This window comes from Protopterus annectens, chromosome 3.part1 (genome assembly GCF_019279795.1).
Source record: "Protopterus annectens isolate FY-2018-M chromosome 3.part1, PAN1.0, whole genome shotgun sequence".
In the NCBI taxonomy this organism is placed as follows: domain Eukaryota; kingdom Metazoa; phylum Chordata; order Ceratodontiformes; family Protopteridae; genus Protopterus; species Protopterus annectens.
The window spans coordinates 1,494,472,990-1,494,494,627 of record NC_056732.1 but is presented as its reverse complement, the minus strand read 5'-3'; the positions used below and the strand labels follow the sequence as shown (position 1 = coordinate 1,494,494,627).

The window sequence follows — 21,638 nt, the reverse complement described above, 5'->3', positions numbered from 1 at the left end:
AGACCACTAATCAGTTTTTGAGTGACAGTGTACCATGCTGGTACACCTCTGCAGAATTGCTATAGTAACTTAAATATAAGTTTACTGGCATAGCAACTGAATCAACAGAGAAACCAAACATGAGCATGTCAATAGTTTACTAATAATTCAGTCAGTGTCTCACAGTATGTGCTTTGCCAATTAGTCAAATGTTTGGCTAAATATAGCATACTCTTTCTAGTGTTTGGCTGATCATCTCTAGCTAATGGCAAACATGAACTGTAACTCCATTCCACTTCATGGCAAACGTCTGGCTAAGTACAGCAAGAGTTAATTTTTCTAACACAAAATTAATATTCCAAAAAGAAGACACCTGTTTAATAGGAGGCTTCTAATGAACATGCCTTTCAAAATAATTTTTACATGAGGTTTCATTGAAAGAGGGAGATCCATGTGTAGACATGTTGAAATAGTCAACAAATGAACCTTGATTAAGGAGTAGATAGGCCATTGGATATTAACTTACAGAAATACAGAAGAACTAGAAGCACTAACCCTGAATGGGTGCTGGCTCTTTCCTTGGCATCAATTAGAAAACCTTTTCCATTTACTAATATACTATTTTCTAGTAGGAGGCATTCTTGCCTCCATTAATACTTACTGTACATCATAAGAAAAAGGTCCAGAAAAGATATTAAAATTCAATCATCTAGGCAGTGAGCTGCAATTGTTTGGTGGTGGGATTTATAAAGCTTCCTTGCCCTTGTGTGAGCAAATCCAGACTGTGAGGACACTTACGGTAATTGCTCCTGGCCACTTCCAAAAGAAGGAAGAACCACTGTTGCCTGAGGCAGAAGGGAGTCATCACAATGATCTCTGAAGAGTCATTCTGACTCTTCAGAATGACCCTGGATATTAGTGAAAAGGGTGAAGCTTGTCTGATAGTGGCACTACCCAGACTGCTGGTTGGAGAGACCTTATAGGCTTCCTGCAAGGCCTTTTCCTCTAGGGATGTAAGGTCTGTGGTACAGGATACCCTATGCCATTTCTGAAACCTGGCTCAAATCCTACATAAAAGATCACGAAATCCTACCACCAGGTTACCAAATCATTTGCAATGACAGAGCCCACAAAAAAGGAGGTGAGTAGCTATAATCTTCTCCTCCTCCTCCTCCCATACCATAACTCCCTACACCAATAGAATTCCAACCTTTGCCAATGCTGAAATTACAATCTTCTTCTTTCGGCTGCTCCCTTTAAGGGTCTTACTGGTACTCATCTGTCACAGCGGATCAACTGTTTTCATTTCTTCCTGTCCTCTGCATCTTGCTCTGTCACACCGACCACATGCATGTCCTCTCTCACCACATCCATAAACCTTATCTTAGGCCTTCCTCTTTTCCTGTTACCTGGCAGCTTCATCCTTAGCATTTTTTTCTCAATATACTCTGCATCCCTCCTCAGCACATGTCCAAACCAATGTAATCTTGCCTCTCTGGCTTTGTCTCTAAACCTTCCAACCTGGGCTGACCCTCTAATATACTTATTCCTAATCCTGTCCATCCTCGTCATACCCAGTGCAAATCTTAACATCTTCAACTCTGCCACGTCAAGCTCTGACTCCTGCATTTTTGTCAATGCCACTGTCTCCAACCCATATAATATAGCTGGTCTCACTACCCTCTTGTAGAATTCCCTTTCACTTTTACTGGTACTCGTCTGTCACAAATCACCCCGGACACTCTTCTCCACCCACTCCATCCTGCCTGTACTCTCTTCTTCACCTCTCTTCCACACTCACCATTACTCTGAACTGTTGATCCCAAGTACTTAAACTCATCCACCTTCACCACCTCTACTCCTTGCATCCTCACCATTTCTCTATTCTCCCTCTCATTCACACACATATATTCTGTCTTAGTCCTGCTGACCTTCATTCCTCTTCTCTGTAGAGCATATCTCCACCTCTCCAGGGTCTCCTCCACCTGTTCCCTACTCTCACTACAGATCACAATGTCATCTGCAAACATCATAGTCCACGGGGACTCCTGTCTGATCTCGTCTGTCAATCTGTCCATCACCATTGCAAATAAGAAAGGGCTTAGAGCTGATCCTTGATGTAATCCCACCTCCACCTTAAACGCATCTGTCACTCCCACCACAGATCTCGCCACTGTCACACTACCCTCGTACATATTCTGCACCACTCTTACATACTTCTCTGACACTCCCGATTTCCTCATACAGTATCACAACTCTTCTCTAGGCACCCTGTCATATGCTTTCTCTAAGTCCACAAAGACACAATGCAACTCCTTCTGACCTTCTCTGTACTTCCCCATCAATACTCTCAGTGCAAACATCGCATCTTTAGTGCTCTTTCCTGGAATAAAACCATACTGCTGATCATTAATCATCACCTCCCTTCTTAACCTAGCTTCCACTACTCTTTCCCATCACTTCATGCTGTGACTGATCAATTTAATCCCTCTGTAGTTACTGCAGCTCTGCACATCACCCTTATTCTTAATAATCAGTACCAAAACACTTTTTCTCCATTCCTCTGGCATCCTCTCACTTTCCAAGATTTCATTAAACAATCTAGTTAAAAACTCCACTGCCATTTCACCTAAACACCTCCATGCTTCCACAGGTATGTTATCTGGACCAACAGCCTTTCCATTCTTCATCCTCTTCATAGCTATCCTTACTGCGTCCTTGCTAATCCACTGCACTTCATGATTCACTATCCACACATCATCCAACCTTCTCTCCCTCTCATTCTCTTCATTCATCAGCCCCTCAAAGTACTATTTCCATCTGCTCAACACACTCTCCTCGCCTTGTGAGTACATTTCCCTCATTATCCTTTATCACCCTTACCTGCTGCACATCTTTACTAGCTCGGTCCCTCTGTTTAGCCAATCGGTACAGGTCCCTTTCTCCCTCCTTAGTGTCCAACCTTTCATGCAACTCTTCATATGCCTTATCCTTAGCCTTTGCCACCCCTCTCTTTGCCATGCACCTCATCTCCTTATACTCTTGTCTACTTTCTTCATCTCTCTGACAATCCCACTTCTTCTTCACCAACCTCTTTCTCTGTATACTCTCCTGTACTTCTTCATTCCACCAACAGGTCTCCTTGTCCTCCTTCTTCTTTCCAGATGTCACACCAAGCACCTTTCTAGCCATCTCTCTCTTACTAGCTCAGCTGTAGTTACCCAGCTATTTGGTAACTCTTCACTGCCACCCAGTGCTTGTCTTAACTCTTCCCTGAACTCCACCTTACATTTACCCTTTTTCAATTTCCACCATTTGATCCTTGGTGCTGCCCTCACACTCATCCTCCTCTTCTTGATCACCAATGTCATCCTACAAACCACCATCCTATGCTGCCTAACTACATTTTCCCCTGCCACCACTTTACAGTCTCCAATCTCCTTCAGATTGGCCCTTCTACATAAGATATTATCCACCTGTGTGCATCTTCCTCCACTCTTGTATGTCACCCTATGCTCCTCCCTCTTGTTAAAATACGTATTCACCACAGCCATGTCCATCCTTTTCGCAAAATCCACTACCATCTGACCTTCTGCATTCCTTTGCTTAACACCACACCTACCCATCACTTCCTCATCCCCTCTGTTTCCTTCACCAACATGCCCATTGAAATCTGCTCCAATCACCAGTCTCTCACCCTTGGGTATAGTCATCACCACTTCATCCAACTCACTCCAAAATTTTTCTTTCTCATCCATCGCACACCCAACTTGTAGAGCATATGCACTAACAACATTTATCATTACACCATCAATTTCCAGCTTCATAAACAGCACTCTATCCGACACTCTTTTCACCTCCAAAACACTCTTAACATACTGTTCCTTCAGGATAACCCCTATGCCATTTCTCCTCCCATCCACACCATGATAAAACAATTTGAACCCGCCTCCGATACACCTAGCCTTGCTACCCTTCCATCTGGTCTCTTGCACACACAATATACCAACCTTCCTTCAGTCCATCATATCAGCTAGCTCTCTCCCTATACCAGTCATACTGCCAACATTCAAAGTTCCGACCCTCACTATCACAGTCCTAGTCTTTACCTGCCTTTGGGCATGCCTTCCCCCTCTTCTCCTCCTTCGGCTGAAATTACAATAGGATTACTAAAAATAAACCACCACAAATCCACATGTATCACTGCCCTCTATATCCCCCCAGGTGATAACATCAGAACAATTGAGAACATCCTATCCTGGTTCTCCTCTCACATAAATAATGAAACCTATATCCTTGGTGATACCAACATCAACTGGACCACTATTAACTCTGACGCCCCTTCCCACACTATCAACCTATACAAATTCTCCCAACTAATTAATTCATTAACCAGACAAAATAAAGATAGTACCTCTGGAACCATCATTGACTGGATCCTAACAACTCATCCAAATCTAATCACCAAAGTTGGAATAATACCAGATCCTGTCAGCGGTCACTTACCTGTGTTCACCGACTGGCTCTCATCTCCTCAACAAAAACAACACCATTACATTAAAACCCGCAACCTCTCCTCTTTCAATCCCCAAACATTCTCAGAATGCCTAAAGTGCATTGACTGTTCCCCTCTAAAAACCCTCCCACTAGATGATGCTGTATCCTACTTTAACCACTCATTCCTGACCCTCCTCAACCAGCAAGCCCCCGTGAGAACCAAACACATCAAAACCAATCCCTGCTCATGGTTATCAAAAGAAACTAAACTAGCCATGCCACAAAGGGACAAAGAAAATGAAAACAGCATCAAAAACATAAAAACCCAAGCTCCCTCTTAGAATTTAAGCATCTCCGAAACTCCAAAAAAGCTAATAACTAAATATTGCAAAGCTTACTACTCCAAACTCCAGTCCTTGCACTCAGCAAACCCAAAAAACTCTGGGACTCCATCTCATCAATTCTGCAGCCTGGTAATAAAGAAAACCCCTGTCCTAATCCCACCCTCTCCGACCTTGACACAGCCTCCCAGTTCAACTCATTCTTCATAGACTGCATAGCCAAGCTATCCACCTCCTTCCCACCCCCTTCCTCCAACCCCAAGCCCCTCCCACCCCAACCTCTACCCCAATCACGTACCCTCTCCACACCCTTCTGCCTTACTCCCATTCTCACAAGCATTATAAAAAGACTCTCTCAAACTCAAACCCTGTCGCAATGCACCTGACAGTCTTCCACCTACCTTCTTCAAACTATCTGCAAACAGCATCGCCTATCCCATTTCTATTCTTATAAATAGATCCATACAAGAATTGTACGTCTCTTCCATCTGGCACCACGCCTACATCATCCCCCTACACAAAGGTGGCAAGAATACTGACACCACAAACTTCAGGCCAATTGCCATCCTTTCCCCTCTTTCTAAAATTCTAGAGAAAACTATCCAAGTACAACTAATGACACACCTAACCCAAAACAATCTCCTCTCCCCTACCCAACACGGCTTCCACACTGGCCACTCCACCATGACTGCCCTTCTTTCCTTTCTGGAAACCATCAACATTGAACAAGACTCAGGCAAATTTGTATCTATGCTCTTCCTAGATTTGTCAAAAGCCTTTGACACCATCTCCCGCACCCTACTCATATCTCAACTTTCCACCCTACATCTCTCTCCCTCCACCATAACCTGTCCAACCGCCAACAAGCTGTCCAATGGAAAACTTCAACCTCTCCCTTCCTCCCTACACCCATAGGCATCCCTTAAGCTTCCATTCTTGGCCCTCTACTCTTTAACCTGTTTATTAACAACTTTCACCACTGCATCCCAGAGTCATCTTTCATCCAATATGCAGACGACTCGACTATCATCTGCTCAGCCTTCTCACCCTCTGAGCTCCTTGCAAAAACCCAGTTAGCCTTCTCCACAACTGAAATCTGGATGCAGTCCAACCACTTAGCTCTAAATGCAAATAAAACCAAACTAATGATCTTTCCCCTACCAAAAACTCTGTTATTGACATAACATCATTCACTGTACAAAGCCAAAACAACATCCCCCTTGAAATCGTTCCCACCACCAAGCTTCTTGGCATCATCATTGATGATGAGCTAAAATTTGATATCCACATCCATCTCCTCTACAGACACAACCACTTCCTCAGCCCATCTACCTGTCAAACCCTGGCATCCACCTTCCTGCTCCCCTCCCTGATGTATGGTGCCCCTCTGTTCACAAATCTCCACCTCGGCTTACAATCTAAACTTGAATCCTGCTACTGCAAGATCTGCAAATTTGCAACCAATTCAAAATACTCATCCTACCACTGCCACTCCCTCCTCACCCTCAGTTGGCTTGAATTCCCCAATTACCTCAGTTACCTACAACTCACCATTGCCCACAAGCTCATCTTTAAACCCACAAACTGCCCATCTCTTACTACATCCTTAAAACCCTATATACCCAACCGCCAACTCAGATCCACAAACCAAAATCTCCTTCAGGTCCACAAACTAGCATTACCTCCTGGCCACCTACTGCTGTCCTACTCCTTAGCCAAACATTGGAACTCCCCCCCCAACCTTTGCAACCTACCAAACCATACCAATTTCAAATCTCAGCTATTCTCTCATCTATCAGCCAAATGGGAATGCCCATGTCACGCTCCAACATAAACCCCTCTCCACCCTATCTCTTTCTACCCTGCACTGAAATCATTACCATTTATCAATTCTATTGCTTCATCTCAACCTAAAACAGTCTCACCCTACCAGGGACTGATTTTCTCTCTGCTATCTAATGTACTATACTTTCCATAATCCAATTTTCTGGTACTCTTTCCATGCAAAATGGTCCACCTAACCTGCAAAGGGCTAGTAGCTACTTGTTTAATATTTACTTACAAATAGCTTATTTGACAAAAATGTCTTTTTCTGCTAATGTTCAGCTTACCCAACCTCCAAAAGGGCTATTAACCTTCTGTTTAAATGTTAACTCACTAAAAGCTTATTACATAGTGTTTTATATTTCTGTAAATGTTTTAATTGTTGTCTACAAATCTTTGTTATTCTTTTGTGACATGTAATATGTAACTTGCAATATTTGGAGCTTTCCTTGCCGTGCCTCAACTGAAAATGGGCTCTTTATGTCCCAGTGGACTTCCCCGGTCATCAAACTTAAATAAATAAAATAAATAAATGTCATATCAACTTCAGGATCTCACAGAAAGTGTTGTCTTCTGGAAGGGACTTGGCTGAAACCTCAACCTTTATCAAGATCAAGGGAAGGATACTCTGAGGCAGAGCTGATGTGCTTTTCCTTACACAATTTCTTCCCAGGAGGACAGGCAGGAGAATAACCAAAGCCTCTTGGGAAGAAGGTACCATAGATCTCAGCAATGTGGGCCTAAGAGCTCCTCTGTCCAGCGGAAGCATAGATGATAGATCAAAATATCCAGCTCCAGCAGTGCCTCAGGGAGAAATCAACACAGCAGAAAGCTTCACCTCAACAGCTGTGAGCCTGTACAAGTCCTTGCAAAGACCCTATTTTATTTCTCCTCTGCATTGCTGGGACTGTTGGAGGATTCAGGGCCAGAATCACTAGCACAGAATGGGTAGGCACTGACATAATCAAAGTGGCACCAATGTCAACAGTTGTAGCCGAGGGGTCTGTAGTCACCACAGAGACTTTCGGAACTGAGGAGTCAGAGGGGCAACCTCTCTGACACTGTCAATGGCCCCAACAACATTAGGTCAACACTTACAACATACTCAAGCAAATCTCATAAATTAACCAGTAGCAGAATCCTTACAGCACTTTAAATAGTGTCTAATTATCAGAGAAGCCAACACAATTAACACATTCCACAATTTTTTAACCTTAGAAGAAGGGATGTTAATAGTTAACTTTCATGTGTAGTCAAAGAAAGCCATTAAATATTTTAACATGTAAGCCTGACACTTCAAAATTCTGAAACTTAAAGAGATAGAAGAGTAACTTTTCTTCCACAATCTAACAAAAGTTTTCCCCACTTTAGAAGAGGAAATGGGGTTAGTTTTCACACCATGTTTTGCAGTAGAAAGCTTTGATATGGAAATCACTTGCAGGACTTCATTTGGAATTAAAAATAAAGATATTTTCATGTCTGAGGAGCAGGATATTGACTGGCAGGCATAGTGCAATGTATCAGAGACAAATGAGGATGAGAAAAAACAATTGCAACAAATCATACTATTTCTACTAGGAGACAGAGATGTTGATATGTTCCTGTGGACACTAATTTTTCATTTTAGCAAAAGTTTCAGAAAAAGAAAACTCTCCTGGACAGAAATATGAAATAGCACTTTACTCAGAATTAGAATCAACTGCTTGAAAAGAATTAACTGAAGAAAAACTGAGCCACCAGCCCCTACTCTTCTGACTAGAAATGAGTGTCAAAAACAATGAAAATACAGTTGTATAAGTAAACTTACCATAACAGTAGATGTGCATATAATTGCTGCATAGTAGCCTTAGCAATATGGGTTATATACTGCCAAGTATATAACAGCTGGCCAGCTTTGATAGCTTCAGGATATCTTCCATGTGCCCAAACTGTCAGGCAGCTTGAGCTGCACTAACTAAAAGATAAATTTGGGTGCAATGTCCTTCAGAGCTTCCCTGCCAACAGAGAGAGGGAGGTTGTGACATGAAAGGACAAAGATAAGGAACAAATATCCACACCCTGGCATAAAAAGCACACCAAAAACAAGGGGTCTGGGGGAAGGGAAAGGCTACTGGAGCAGTGATCATTCTAACATAATCTCTTATGGTACCTTTACTTACCTACATGTACTATGCTCATCATATTAATCACTGCTACAGTAGCCTTAGCTATTTGGGTAGATTATCATAGCTAACTACATTTGAGAGGTGGAAGGAGAAAATTTCAGGACTCCCTGGAAAATGGTCCTAGCAAAGCATGACCTGGACCCACAGAAGGTATCAAGCTTATAGTACTTTGTAAAAGTAGGCAAAAAGAACCAAGCAATAGCTTCGCCAAGGCCTTGGTACAATGAGCCTTGACCCTGCCTAGAATAATTTTGTTATGGTGAGTACAGCAAAAGGTAGTATCCTTAGACAATCATTTGGAAACAGGTTGTTTTGATACAGGTTGTCCCTTATTTTTACCTTCACATAAATGAATAATTGATTTGAAGATCTGAAAGACAGTACCTGAGCTGTCATTGAGCATTCAGGATATGGAGTATCCTTCCTCCCTCATTTTTGGTTTCAGGAAAGAAAACAGGAGAAGGATAGTATAGCTTAAAATGAACCCAGATACAACTAAAGTCAGAAAAGAAGGATTAGTTGTCAAAGAAACCCTGTCCCCATAGAAATGAGATAGGGTTGACTCAACATGAGAGTTTGCAAATCAATACCCTTCCTGCAGATGTCAGAACAATCAGTAAAACTGTTTTTCATGTTAAGAACCTCAAATCAGCCAGGTTAGCTGGTTCAAATGGAATAAGTGTTAGTTTCTCTAAGACAAAATTAAATCCCCAAAAGTGAACACTGTTTTTCTTGGAGGCCTGTTAAACAAACCCCCTTTCAAAAGCATTTAGACATTAGACTGCATTGAAAGAGGAGGATCCATGGGCAGACATGCTGAAATGGCCAATAAATGGAAATTGACAGAGAACTAGGAAATGCAATAGGATACTGACTCACACAAATGTTGTAAAACCAGAGAACAACTAGCTGTGAATTGGTGCTGGTTATGTTGTTGGCACCAAATAGAAAGCCTTTTTTCCATTTGCTAATACACAATTTTCTAGTAGCAGGCTTTCTTGCCTCCATTAGTACCTGCTGTACATCCTCAGTAAACAGGTACCTAAAAGGAATGAAGACCTTATCATCCAGGCACTCATTTGAAGTTGAATGATGTCGGGGTGTATCAAACACCCCTGTTCTTGTGTGAGTAGAGCCAGTCTATGAGGAAGCTTGTGGTAATTGTTGCTGACCATTTCCAAAAGAAGGAGAACCATGGTTGCCTGAGCCAGAAGGAAGTCACCACAATGATCTTGGCAGATTCCTTCTAAACTATCAGAAGTACCCTGAATATTAGTGAAAAGGGTGGAAAAGTATACAGACACATTCCTGCCCAAAGAAAAGAAAAGGCATCTGGCTTCCAGGCCTTCTTGCACAGAGTCCTGGAACAAAATCTTGCCAGTTAATTGTTCAAGAGGAGGCAAAGATGTTTCCCACAATGGATCAAATACTGATTGAATTTCCATTTGTGAGGGTTTGCCCTTGTTCTGCTCAGCTTGTCTGTCACACAGCTTTGATCTTACAGAATGCAGGATTCTTACAGAGTGTGAAGCTATACTCCAAGCTAACATGGCTAGTTTGCAAAGGGGGTATGACCTGGTTCCCCCCACTTCTTGATGTATCACATGACTGTGGTATTGTCTGTAACCACTTGAAGAGGTCCCCAGGACAAAAGATGGTTAGGAGAGTTGAGTGCCATGATCAAGACAAGCATTTCCTTAATAATTATGTGCTTGCATCTGTACTTTGTGCTCCACACTCCCTGCAAATTAACCCTCCTGAAACTGCACCCCAAGCAAAGTCAGGGACATCTGTGGTGACTGCTTTGGAGCAGGGATTGAGAAAGGGAGACCTGGATTTAAGGATATCTGTTGTCTCCACCAAATAATTTCTCTTCTGACAAATCCCAGTACTGTTATTTGAAAGGATAACAGGTGTTTGTGCTTTGACTAATGGGATTACAGATACCAATGTATCTTTTTCATGTGGAGTCTTGCCAGGGGTATCATGAGAATCATAAATGCCATTAGACCCAAAATCCTGAGCTATTCCCTCACAGTGACCAACGTATATGTGGAAAACCTTAGAAATTGATCTAGATATAGACCTATTTTTTCAGTGGAAGAAAAGCTCTTTGAAATTAGGTGTCTAGTTGACATCCCACAAACATAATCCTATGTGAAATAGTCAAGAAAGACATTTGAATGCTTTTATGGAATCCCAGCTTGTGTAAGAGATTTGTCACCCAACTGAGAGATTCCTGACACCTCAAAAAACCCCAAAGATAAGCAAGTTGTCTAAATATGGAAAAATATGGATATGCATTAGCCTATAATGAGCTATAACTGGAGCTAGGCACTTTGTAAACACTCTTAGTGCAGTGGATAGTCCAAATGGTAAAGCAGGGAACCAATAATGTGATTCAGACATAAAAACAAAAAACCTTAAGAATAGTCTGAAGTCTGGATAAATAGGGATGTGATAATAAGCATCTTCTAAGTGCAGTGTTACAAGGAAACTTGAAAGAGGAATGTGACGTTCCTGCTCTGGGCCAGTACTCAAGGAGCCTCAATTCTCACCACTGACACCAGTGAGAGACGTTCACTTGGAACAAAGATAAATACACACAATATTTTTAGATGCAGCTCTCTGCACAAAGCACAATTTCCTTTAGGAGCACACAGGGAACATACTCTCTTAGGGCTGGGTTTCCCTCTCTCTCTCTCCAGACCTCAAATAAGACTCCCCACTGTCACAGCTGTAGAGTTGAGTCCTCAGCCAAGTGTTCTAAGTGAAGTCCTCCACCACCCTCTCTATGAAACCAGTGCTCTGTGTCTCTGCTCCAAGTAGCTGACACGCACATTCTTTGAGATTTGATTTTCACACACACACACACACACACACACACACACACACACACACACACACACACACACACACACACACACACACACAGACACACACACACACACACACACACACACACACACACACACACACACACACACACACACACACACACACACACACCTGGGAACATTGGCACATATTTACCAGCTATGCTCCCTCGGCCCAGACTATAGGGTAGACACTGCCACCAAAACACTCCAAAGCCAGCTACTTTAAGGTTCTTACAGGGGTACCCAATTATACTGAGTAAAAGTAATACTAATACAAATGGTAGTGTCTGACCAATGCAGCAACGCTTTCAGGGGAAGCCACAGTGTCACCAAATAAATATAAGTACTCTGAAAGGTTAAAGTATTCTCTAAAAGACCAGCCACAATGCAAAGTTTAAATATATTTAATAATAAATAATAAAAGAACATGAAAATACCAAATATCTATTTACAATAAACACCAGCGTTTCAATCAGAGAAAATATTAAAAGTAACACAGATGGAAAGCTTCACACAGATACAAAAAAAAAATACTTAACTAATCTCACTATATTTTATTGACTGATCTAAAGAAATACTGTTCCCTAGTTCACTTACTACAGTAAGGCAGGATGATGTGGGCGAGTGGTCCTTCTTTGTCCGGCTTCAAAAACAGACTGCCCTGAGACTTCTGTCTCACCTAGTATTAAAATATCATTTCAGTGCTGGATTATAGAATGACATCACATACATGGTCATCTGACTCAGGTTCCCTCACTACCCCCTTTACTAGAAACTGAACCAGAATTTAGCACATATGTATCATAATACACACACATAGAGCTTTGCTAACATGTGTTATAGCATATGGAGGCTATAAAACCATTTCAAAAACTTTCACCCTTCCAGAGTAGCAATTAATTCACCCTTAAGGACTATACAGTAGGATTCCTAGTCCTGGTTTTCACAGACAGTTTGTTTCTGGCTGAAATCATAACTGTAAGATACAATCTTTATGGCCTAAACCAGGTAATTTAATTTCAGACTATTTTTCAAAGTTAACTGGACTGAGATTAACCTCTTTTCTTCCAGTATCCTCTGTCACAATACAGCCTGACCTACAGATGTATTTCTTTTCTGTCCAGCAAGACCCGTTGTTGGTACATTTTTTAACACAAGCAACTTTACAAATATATTTTCAACACAAATACCTTTACAAACCAGTTTTATATATAAATGACATATAATTGTTTACAAAACTCCAGCTAGCTATGCTGGCATATGTTGCACATCAACTGCCCTACTACTCCTGGCATAGCTGGCAATACCTCACATCATCACAAGGAAGAAAAGATAAAAAAGTTGTAAAGTGACATCATTTTGAATTTAGGCATTATGACAAATGGATTTAGGAATGAAAAATGCAACACTGGTCTCTAAGCATTTCCTTTCTCTGGCACTAGGAACATCCTTGAATAAAAATCCTTCAAAAAAATACACCAATGAAGGAAGCAGTCAGAAGGTGAGATAAAGCAAAACAACTTTAATCCATCTTATTCATCCGTCCTGGTACCTCGGCAATTCGCCTTCAATGGAACAAATATTCAAATATACACATTCTCTTTTATATGCTCATCAATTAAACAATCAGTCAATTCATCAGGTGATTAACCCTATTAACACTTTGGCAAATCATCAAACATTCATTTACTATTATATATAAAAATTTAAATACAAAATCTACTTTATAAAAAAATATTAGGTTTAATATAATATAATAATTCATGTTGTTTTAAGTCTTACAAATATTATAAATCTATTCCAATATACATATAACATTGAAATGGTGTATTTTTTTGAATATTTGATGGTTTTGTGGTTGCTGTATTTTGTCATGGAGGAATAAAAATCCTTCCCCAGCTGGAAATAAGGAACTGGTTCTATCACTCATTGGAACAGCATTTGATGAAGAACTGGTTGAAACAAAATAGTCTGATTTGGAGAATAAGAAATGGCCCCCTGGAAAGAGAAGTTTCCTCCCACTGCCACCTATACCCTCAATGAATGATTTTCAGAATCCATTTGTCTGAAACTATCTGTTGTCAAAGAGAAAAGTGAAAATTCAGACTTTCTGGAAGAGGAAAGGGAGCCAGGGTGGAAGGGAGTCGCAAAGTTTCTTGACAGTCATTCAGACTTGTTGGACTGTCCTTGGTTTAGGGAGGTTTGAGACTTCTTTTTGGAACCCCACCTTGTCATTTCTTCTTAAAAGTCTGTTTACCAGTATTTTGTTGAGACTGTTTATTCTGCTTTTTTTTTGCCAAAACTGTCCTTGGCTCACTAAACAGATAAAAATCACTCCTAAAACAAAGGGATAAAGGGTGGCATGGATGGACCCACAAAAAATCAATAGTTACTCACTAGAAGTATCTCCAGCTAAGAAACAAAGCCAAAACCCAAATAAGACTTGATAAGAAGAATTACTATACTAGCTTATAAGCTAAATACCAAAATAATCCTCAAAAAATTCTGGATCACTTTAAATAAAATACTACAACCAGGTAGAACTAAGACCCCTCAGCCAACAGCAAGTAATCCCCTATAATGTATTGCTACCCAGTTTAATAAATACTTCATTGACTCCATCAAAATCCTTACTAACCAAAACTCCCCATCACTGTCCATCAACCTAACCTCTCCACTGGATAATAACAACGCATTCTCCTTAAAACCAGTCCCAACCCACAACATACACAAATACTTACTCAGGCTAAAACCTACAACCCTGGCAGCTGACAACCTACCCTCAACATACTTAAAAATAGCAGCTGAAGCCATCGCCTATCCAGTGTCCCTACTAATTACATGTTCCATATCCGAGCAACTTATCCCCACTCTCTGGAAAATTGCTCACATCATACCCCTACACAAAGGTGGTCCCTTCGCCGACTTCTCTAACTACTGGCCCACAGCAATCCTATCCCCTCTAATCCTTGAAAGGTGTGCTCACACCCAAATACTTAACCATCTCCTAGACAATAAATTACTTACAAATACTCAGCACAGCTTTCGCTCCTACCATAGTACTACCACAGCCCTTATTAGCTTCACTAACACCATCAGTCAACTTAGAAATAAAGATGAGCTAGTATCAGCAATCTTTTTAGACTTATCAAAGCCTTTGATACAGTGTCGCATAACAAACTGCTGACTGCCTTTTCCAAACTGAACCTAAGCTACTCCACTCTAGCCTAGCTTCAGAATGACCTTATAGATCATCAACAAGCGGTATGGTGGAACAAAGCTCTTTCTCCCTTACTACCAGTGACTATGGGTGTGCCTCAAGGGTCGACTCTATTTTCAGCCCCCTCCTTTTTAACCTGTTTACAAATAAACTCCATAATGCTACAATCAGGAGCAGCCTTAGGTCAACTGGTGCCCTAGGCAAAAGGGCACAATGGCACCCCCCACAACATCACCCCAGTGCCCCCATCCGGGTCTACCTACACCAAATAAATACTGGTAAAGTGCTCCCACTAAAGCGGCGCCCTGGGCGGCCGCTTAGTTGGCCTATGCCTAAGGCCAGCTATGGCTACAACTCTAGCCACCTTTAAAGTACACAGACGATTCCACTGTCATATGTTCTGCCCCAACTCTGCCTGAACTACAGAACTTAACCCAAACATCCTTCAATGCTATTGAATCATTATTGGCAGATGCCCAATTAATCTTGAACCCAAATAAAACTAAATTTATGCTCTTCCACTCCACTAAATTCAAAACCCAATCCACTTACTTCAACATCACATCTAGTAATAAGACTTTGATTGAACCAGTACCATCCACCCAACTTCTTGGTGTTATTGGTCAAAATCTGAAGTTTGACTTACACATAGCTGAGACTGTAAAAAAGTACACAAGAAAATAGGTACCTTATACAGATGAAAAAACTACCTAACCACAAACTCCAGAATAAGCACAGCCAGAACTCATCTTCTGTCAACTTTACTATATGCCTCACCCATCTTTACCATCCTCTCCAAATCAGACCTAACCAAAGTAAATGCCTGCTATAACAAAATAGCAAAATTTGCCACTAGTTGTCCTCCTAGAACCCATCATTATAAGGTCCTAAGATTACTATCTTGGTTAGAACTACCCCACCAACTCATCCTCACACACCTCTCTGCCACCCACCAAATGTACTATAAACCCGATAAAACACCAGCTCTAGAAGGCCTCCTCAATCCCCATATAAGTACCCATCCACTAAAATCCACTAATAAAGCTCTAATTAAAGTAACCAGGGGTACAAATAGCTCAGGTGACACTCTATACTCTTAGTACATTGCTGAACTGTGAATGCCTTACCACTTGAAATTAGAACTATAACTAGCTTAAAAAACTTCAGGCATCACATTAAAGCCCACCTCACCATTTCCTGGACTTGTAAATGCACTGGGCATGGGTAGCCCAAACCATGGAAATAGCTGATTTTAAAATTTTAGTTGCATATGTAATGAGCATTGAATCTAAGTCATATGACGACTACCTTATGTTGTTTTTTTCTTTCTCACTGTTACTATCTATCAGATTGTAAGTCTTCAGTTTGCTATGCTATCTGTATATAAGACTAAGTATTATAATTGCACTCTCATTGTATACAATGTCACTACCTGCTACTACTGTAAGAACTGTCATCTAGAAGCATTGTTATATAAGATTATTGGTCTTGTCTCCCACTTGACCAATTTATTCTGTTTTAGTCTTTTTACCATTATGAATGTCTGTTACTATTTTTTTTCTTTATTGTATTGTATGATTTTCTTTCTACTAACATAATAGTCTACTATCAATGGAGCTTTTCTCCCTGGGCCTCTGCTGAAAAGGGGTTTTATGCCCAGTCGGAGTCTCCCAGTAAACAAATGTAAAATAAATAAATAAATAAAAATTAGATTAGGAGATGGAAAATCCCTTGGACAATTTGGAAAAGGAGGGCTGCAAATCATCAATTATTCATTAGATCAGTTTGCCCTATTCATCACACGTTTTGATCATCTCTGCAGCAGAGGGGCCAAACACTAACTCTCTGTACAAGGATGAATTTAAAATTTCATTTTTAATATCACCTGGAAGATTCTGAGAATTCAGCCATGCATACCTCCACAAAACAGCACCAGTATCTGTAGCCCTGGAAGAAGCATCATTAGAGTCATACACAGACTGCAAACAATGAGTAGTGACCTGTGCAACAGAAGAAACTAAGTTAATTACAGCAGATGTTTTCCTCACAAGAAGAAACTGCAGATAAAACATTTCTCATACTTTCACAGTTAGTCAGAACAAACTTTAACATATGAGTCTGACAATTCAAAATGCTGAAAATCAGAGTTGCAGATGTTTGCACTTTTTCTCATGCCTATCAATAATGTCTCCATTCTTATCATAAAAAGTAGGACTGGAATTGAGAAGCTGCTTAGTAGCAGTGGAATAAACTACAGTGGCAGCTGCTGGGTCATGTTTGGGAATAGCATATAAACATTTAAAAGACTAAGGAATTCAATACATTTTAGTTGGCTTTTTATGGACAGCTGGCCGGCTATCAAGAAAATTGCAGGCAGTAATACACACATCCTCTAAAGCAGACAGAACAGGAGAATTGGGTGTAGGACCTGGAAAATCCTTCAGTAACAACTCATAATATTTTCTGAGGGACTGAGAAACAAACAACTTATGCATAACTTTCATCTGTGTTGTCCATTTTCATTCTTCCTCAACAAATGGGTTCAGATCCACCCCTTGGATCTGACTCAGCCACTTTTTCCAGCACGTGGAACACTGAAAACTCTCGAGATCCTCCCTCATCCATAATGCACTAGTCCCCTACCATACTTCAGATCTTCTTTGCTGACCTTTTAGAGTATATAGTAAATAGCAGATAGCAAGGATATTAGATAACAATATTGGGAGCTCAAATGAAGAAACATTGGTTCCTTTAGCATCGTCTAATCTTTCCAGAAGTCAAATTGGTAGGAGGTTGAAGAGGGGGAAGTTGAGGAAGAATGAAAAAGGACAACAATAATGGAATGTTATGGTGAGTACATAACTTTTTATCTGATGTTGTCATTTTCATTCATTCCTCAACAAATAGGACAGAGTCCCCAGCTACCTAAATCCCGGGAGGACGCTATGGAAGGATATTCCCGGACACCATTGAGTTGAAGGCTGCTCTTCCCCTAGAGACCAGATCCAATTTCTAATGAGCAATAAAGGTATGAGGATTAGCCCAATTTGCAGCTCCACAAGTATCATCCAAGGGAGATCTGGATAAAAGTACAGAATAAGTTGCCATAGACCTGGTAAAATGAGATTTTGGTGATTTTGGCAAAGACAAGCCCAATCTATTATAAACAAAGGTAATACAATCAGTTAACCATTTGGTTAAGGTCACTTTAGTAACTGGTTTGCCCAATTTTGAATCTGAAAAGGAGACAAATAATTGGCCTGTTTTTTTTTCCTGAAAAATGTTGTCCTGTGTAGATAAAACGGTAACTGTCTGTGAACATCCAGTAGGTACAACATATATTCTCCTTTATAACATTTGGAAAGAAAACTGGAAGGTTGATAGTTTGACTGATACTAGATTCTGACAACATCTTAGGAAGGAATGATGGATTGGTTTGTAAAAATAACCTATCCTTATGAAAATCAAATAAGAAGGCTTAGAATATAGGGCTTGAAGTTCCAAGACCCTTCAAGCAGAGGTAATGGCCACTAAAAAGACAGTCTTCCATGTTAAAAAAATTAGTTTACATTTGCCTGACTGTTGAAAGGGAGATTGGGTCAAACACTGTAAAATCAAATTCAAATCCCACGGAGGAGCAGGATCTTTAAAAGGAGGTCTGAGAAGAAAGGTTCCCCTTATAAAGGCCTTACAACATTTGGAAGAGGCTAAATTCAAATTATTAACTCCAAATGTGAAAACTGGAAATGACAGAAAGCTGTACTTTAATAGTTGAAGAACTAGCACTTTCATTAAAAATTGTAGCTAAAAATTCAAGAACTTTAGGTACTGGTGCTGAAAAGGGGTCAATGTCATTTTGCCGTGCCTAAATAACAAATCTTTTCTATTTCCTTCTGTAAATTTTTCTAGTGGAAGTTTTATGGGAAGATAGAATAATATGACGAATGGGGGAAGAGAGCCTGGGCTGTCAAGCTATTAAGCTATGCAGTCAGTTTTACACCTAAAACGTCTGGGTGTATCATATCTGTTGGGTGAGACACTGAGGTCTGGATTTGAATCCAGAATCCATGGCAGGTGAAGCAAATAAGCAAATGAGACCAAAGAAAGGGGAACCAAATCTGACGAGGCCACTAAGGAGTAATGAGGATAACTGTGCTCTTCAATATCAGTGTCTCCCCCAGTGGGGGGATCAGGCAAAGAACCTGCTGCACTAGTTGTTGAGGGGAGATGCAAAGAGGTCGCAGCAAGGTTGGCCCCATTGATGGAATATCTTTCTCACCACTTTCATGTTGAGAGACTACTCATGAGGAATTAGAATGGACCTGCATAAAGTACAGTTTTGTACCTACCATAAATGTAGATGTTCGAAGATCCACATTGCTGCAGTCATAACCTGTGGGTAGTCCGCTGTCCTCGGTCGGCCCGAATACCAAAGTGTTAGGCTGGCGTCGGTCATGGTCGCTCAGATCTGACGTCAGTACGCTGTGGTATTAAAGTGCATGACCGACGTCATATCCTCAGTCTTTCTTGCCCCAGATGTCAGAAGGCCCTAAAAAGAAAGGCCATAGCCAAAAACAGAAAAACCTCCAAAACCCATGTACCAACAATATTTACAACCCAAACCACACAACCACTCCAAACTACAGAGGGGAAGGAGGGAGGGTAAATTGGACTGCAGCAATGTGGATCTTCGAACATCTACATTTATGGTAGGTACAAAACTGTACTATGTTCTTCATCTCACATTGCTGCAGTCATAACCTGTGGGTAGAATCCCAAAGCAAAGGTAAAGGGAGGTTGGCAAAATCATAAAGCATTGGGAGCTGCTAACATGCCCTGTAAAACTGCAGTGGCAAACCCAGCCCTAGATTTGGAATAAAGAGGGAGATGGTAATGTTTAGAAAAAGTGTGCACTGAACTCCAAGTAGCTGCCTCCAAAATATCTTTAGTAGCTACACCCCTTAAAAAAGCAGTAGAAGTAGCAGTAGCCCTAGTGGAATGAGGTCTGATTCCAGCTGGAATCTCCTTACCATGATGAGAATAACAAAAAGCAATACAATGGCCAATCCACTTAGAAATAGTTTGTTTTGAAACAGGTTTCCCCTGAGAGCCCAAAGCAAAAGAAACAAACAACTGTTGAGACTGTCTGAACCCTTTAGTTCTGCTCAAATAATAACACAACTGCCTGTGAATATCCAAAGAGTGCAAAATTTTCTCCCCTTTATTTTGGGGATCAGCATAAAATGTAGGCAAATGTATAGATTGGTTCAAGGCCACATTTGAAACCACTTTAGGCATAAAAGTAGGGTTAGTACGCAGGGATACCCTATCCTTATGAAAAATCAGGAAGGGTTCAACTGCCATTAGAGCCTGTAATTCAGATACCCTTCTAGCAGATGTAATGGCCAACAAAAAAGCAGTCTTCCAAGACAAAAACTTCAACTCAGATGTAGCTGCAGGTTCAAAAGGAGGTAAAGTGAGTTTTTCCAACACAAAATTGAGATCCCAGGAAGGAGTAGGAGCTCTCACGGGGTCTTATGTTCTTGGCCCTCTAAGAAATTGCTTAAACAAAGGATGAGAGAATAATGGTGGGTCACAGTCATAGTGAGCAGAAATGGCTGCAGCATGAACTTTTACAGAGGAGAAAGACAAACCCTTGTCTAATAATTCTGTAAGATACTGAAGTGAAACACTCAAATTAGGCCCTGAAACATCAAAGCTCTTTGCTTTGCTCCAAATAAAAATCTCCTCCATTTATCAGCATAAACTTTCCTTGTACTAGGCCTTCTGGCCTCCAAAATGACATTCAAAACTTGTTGAGGAAGCTGCGACCCTCCAGGTTCTAGAACAGAATATGCCAGGCTGTCAGATGCAGGGACTGTATCCTGACATTGAGGAAATGATTGCCTGCCTGGGACAAAAGGTGTGGAATTAATGGCAAAGGCCAAGGAGGCTCCCGTACTAAACTCCTCAGCAGAGGGTACCAGTGCTGCCGTGGCCAATCTGGAGCTATTAGAATCATGGAGGGCTTGTCCTGTCTGACCTTCAAGAGCACCTTGGGAAGGAGAGGCAGAAGAGGAAAGGCATAGACGTGAAGATTGTTCCAACTGAATGATAGAGCATCCACTTTCCAAGCTTTTGGATGAAACATCTTTGTGCAAAACTTTGGCAACTGGAAATTTAGTGGAGAAGCGAACAGATCTATGTCTGGAGTCCCCCAAATCACTGTCAACTGTCGAAATACATGAGGATCCAATTTCCACTCGTGGGGATCCACCATCTGTCTGCTCAAAACATCCGCTAAGGAGTTCTGTGCTCCTGGCAGAAATCTTGCCTGAAGAGTGAGGTGCAAACTGAGAGCAGTCTCCCACAAAATCATAGCTTGCCTGCAAAGAGGGTACGAATGGGTTCCCCCTTGCTTGTTGATGTACCACATGACAGTTGTGTTGTCTGTTTGAATCAACACTTGTCCTGGGTGAAGTAGATCCTTGAAAGCCATCAATGCAAATTGGACTGCTAACATCTCCTTCAAGATGATATGCAAATGTTGAAGTCTGGCAGGCCACGTGTCTTGAACCCATTTTCCATTGAGGTGTGCTCCCCAAGCCTTGTCTGAGGCATCTGTCGTTAAGATCTGACTCGCCTCTGGTCGGGTCACAGAGAGTCCCTTGTTTAGGTGACATTCCTGAGCCCACCACAAAAATTCCTTTTGAATGCAAGGTATTATCTGAAT

The 21,638-nt window shown here is 41.1% G+C and overlaps 1 protein-coding gene across 1 annotated transcript in view; it reads right to left on the bottom strand.

Moving 5' to 3' along the window:
- The window catches only part of DLEC1 (DLEC1 cilia and flagella associated protein), a 2,498,134-nt gene that overhangs the window by 1,927,574 nt on the left and 548,922 nt on the right, over positions 1-21,638 (bottom strand). The window lies entirely within an intron of this gene.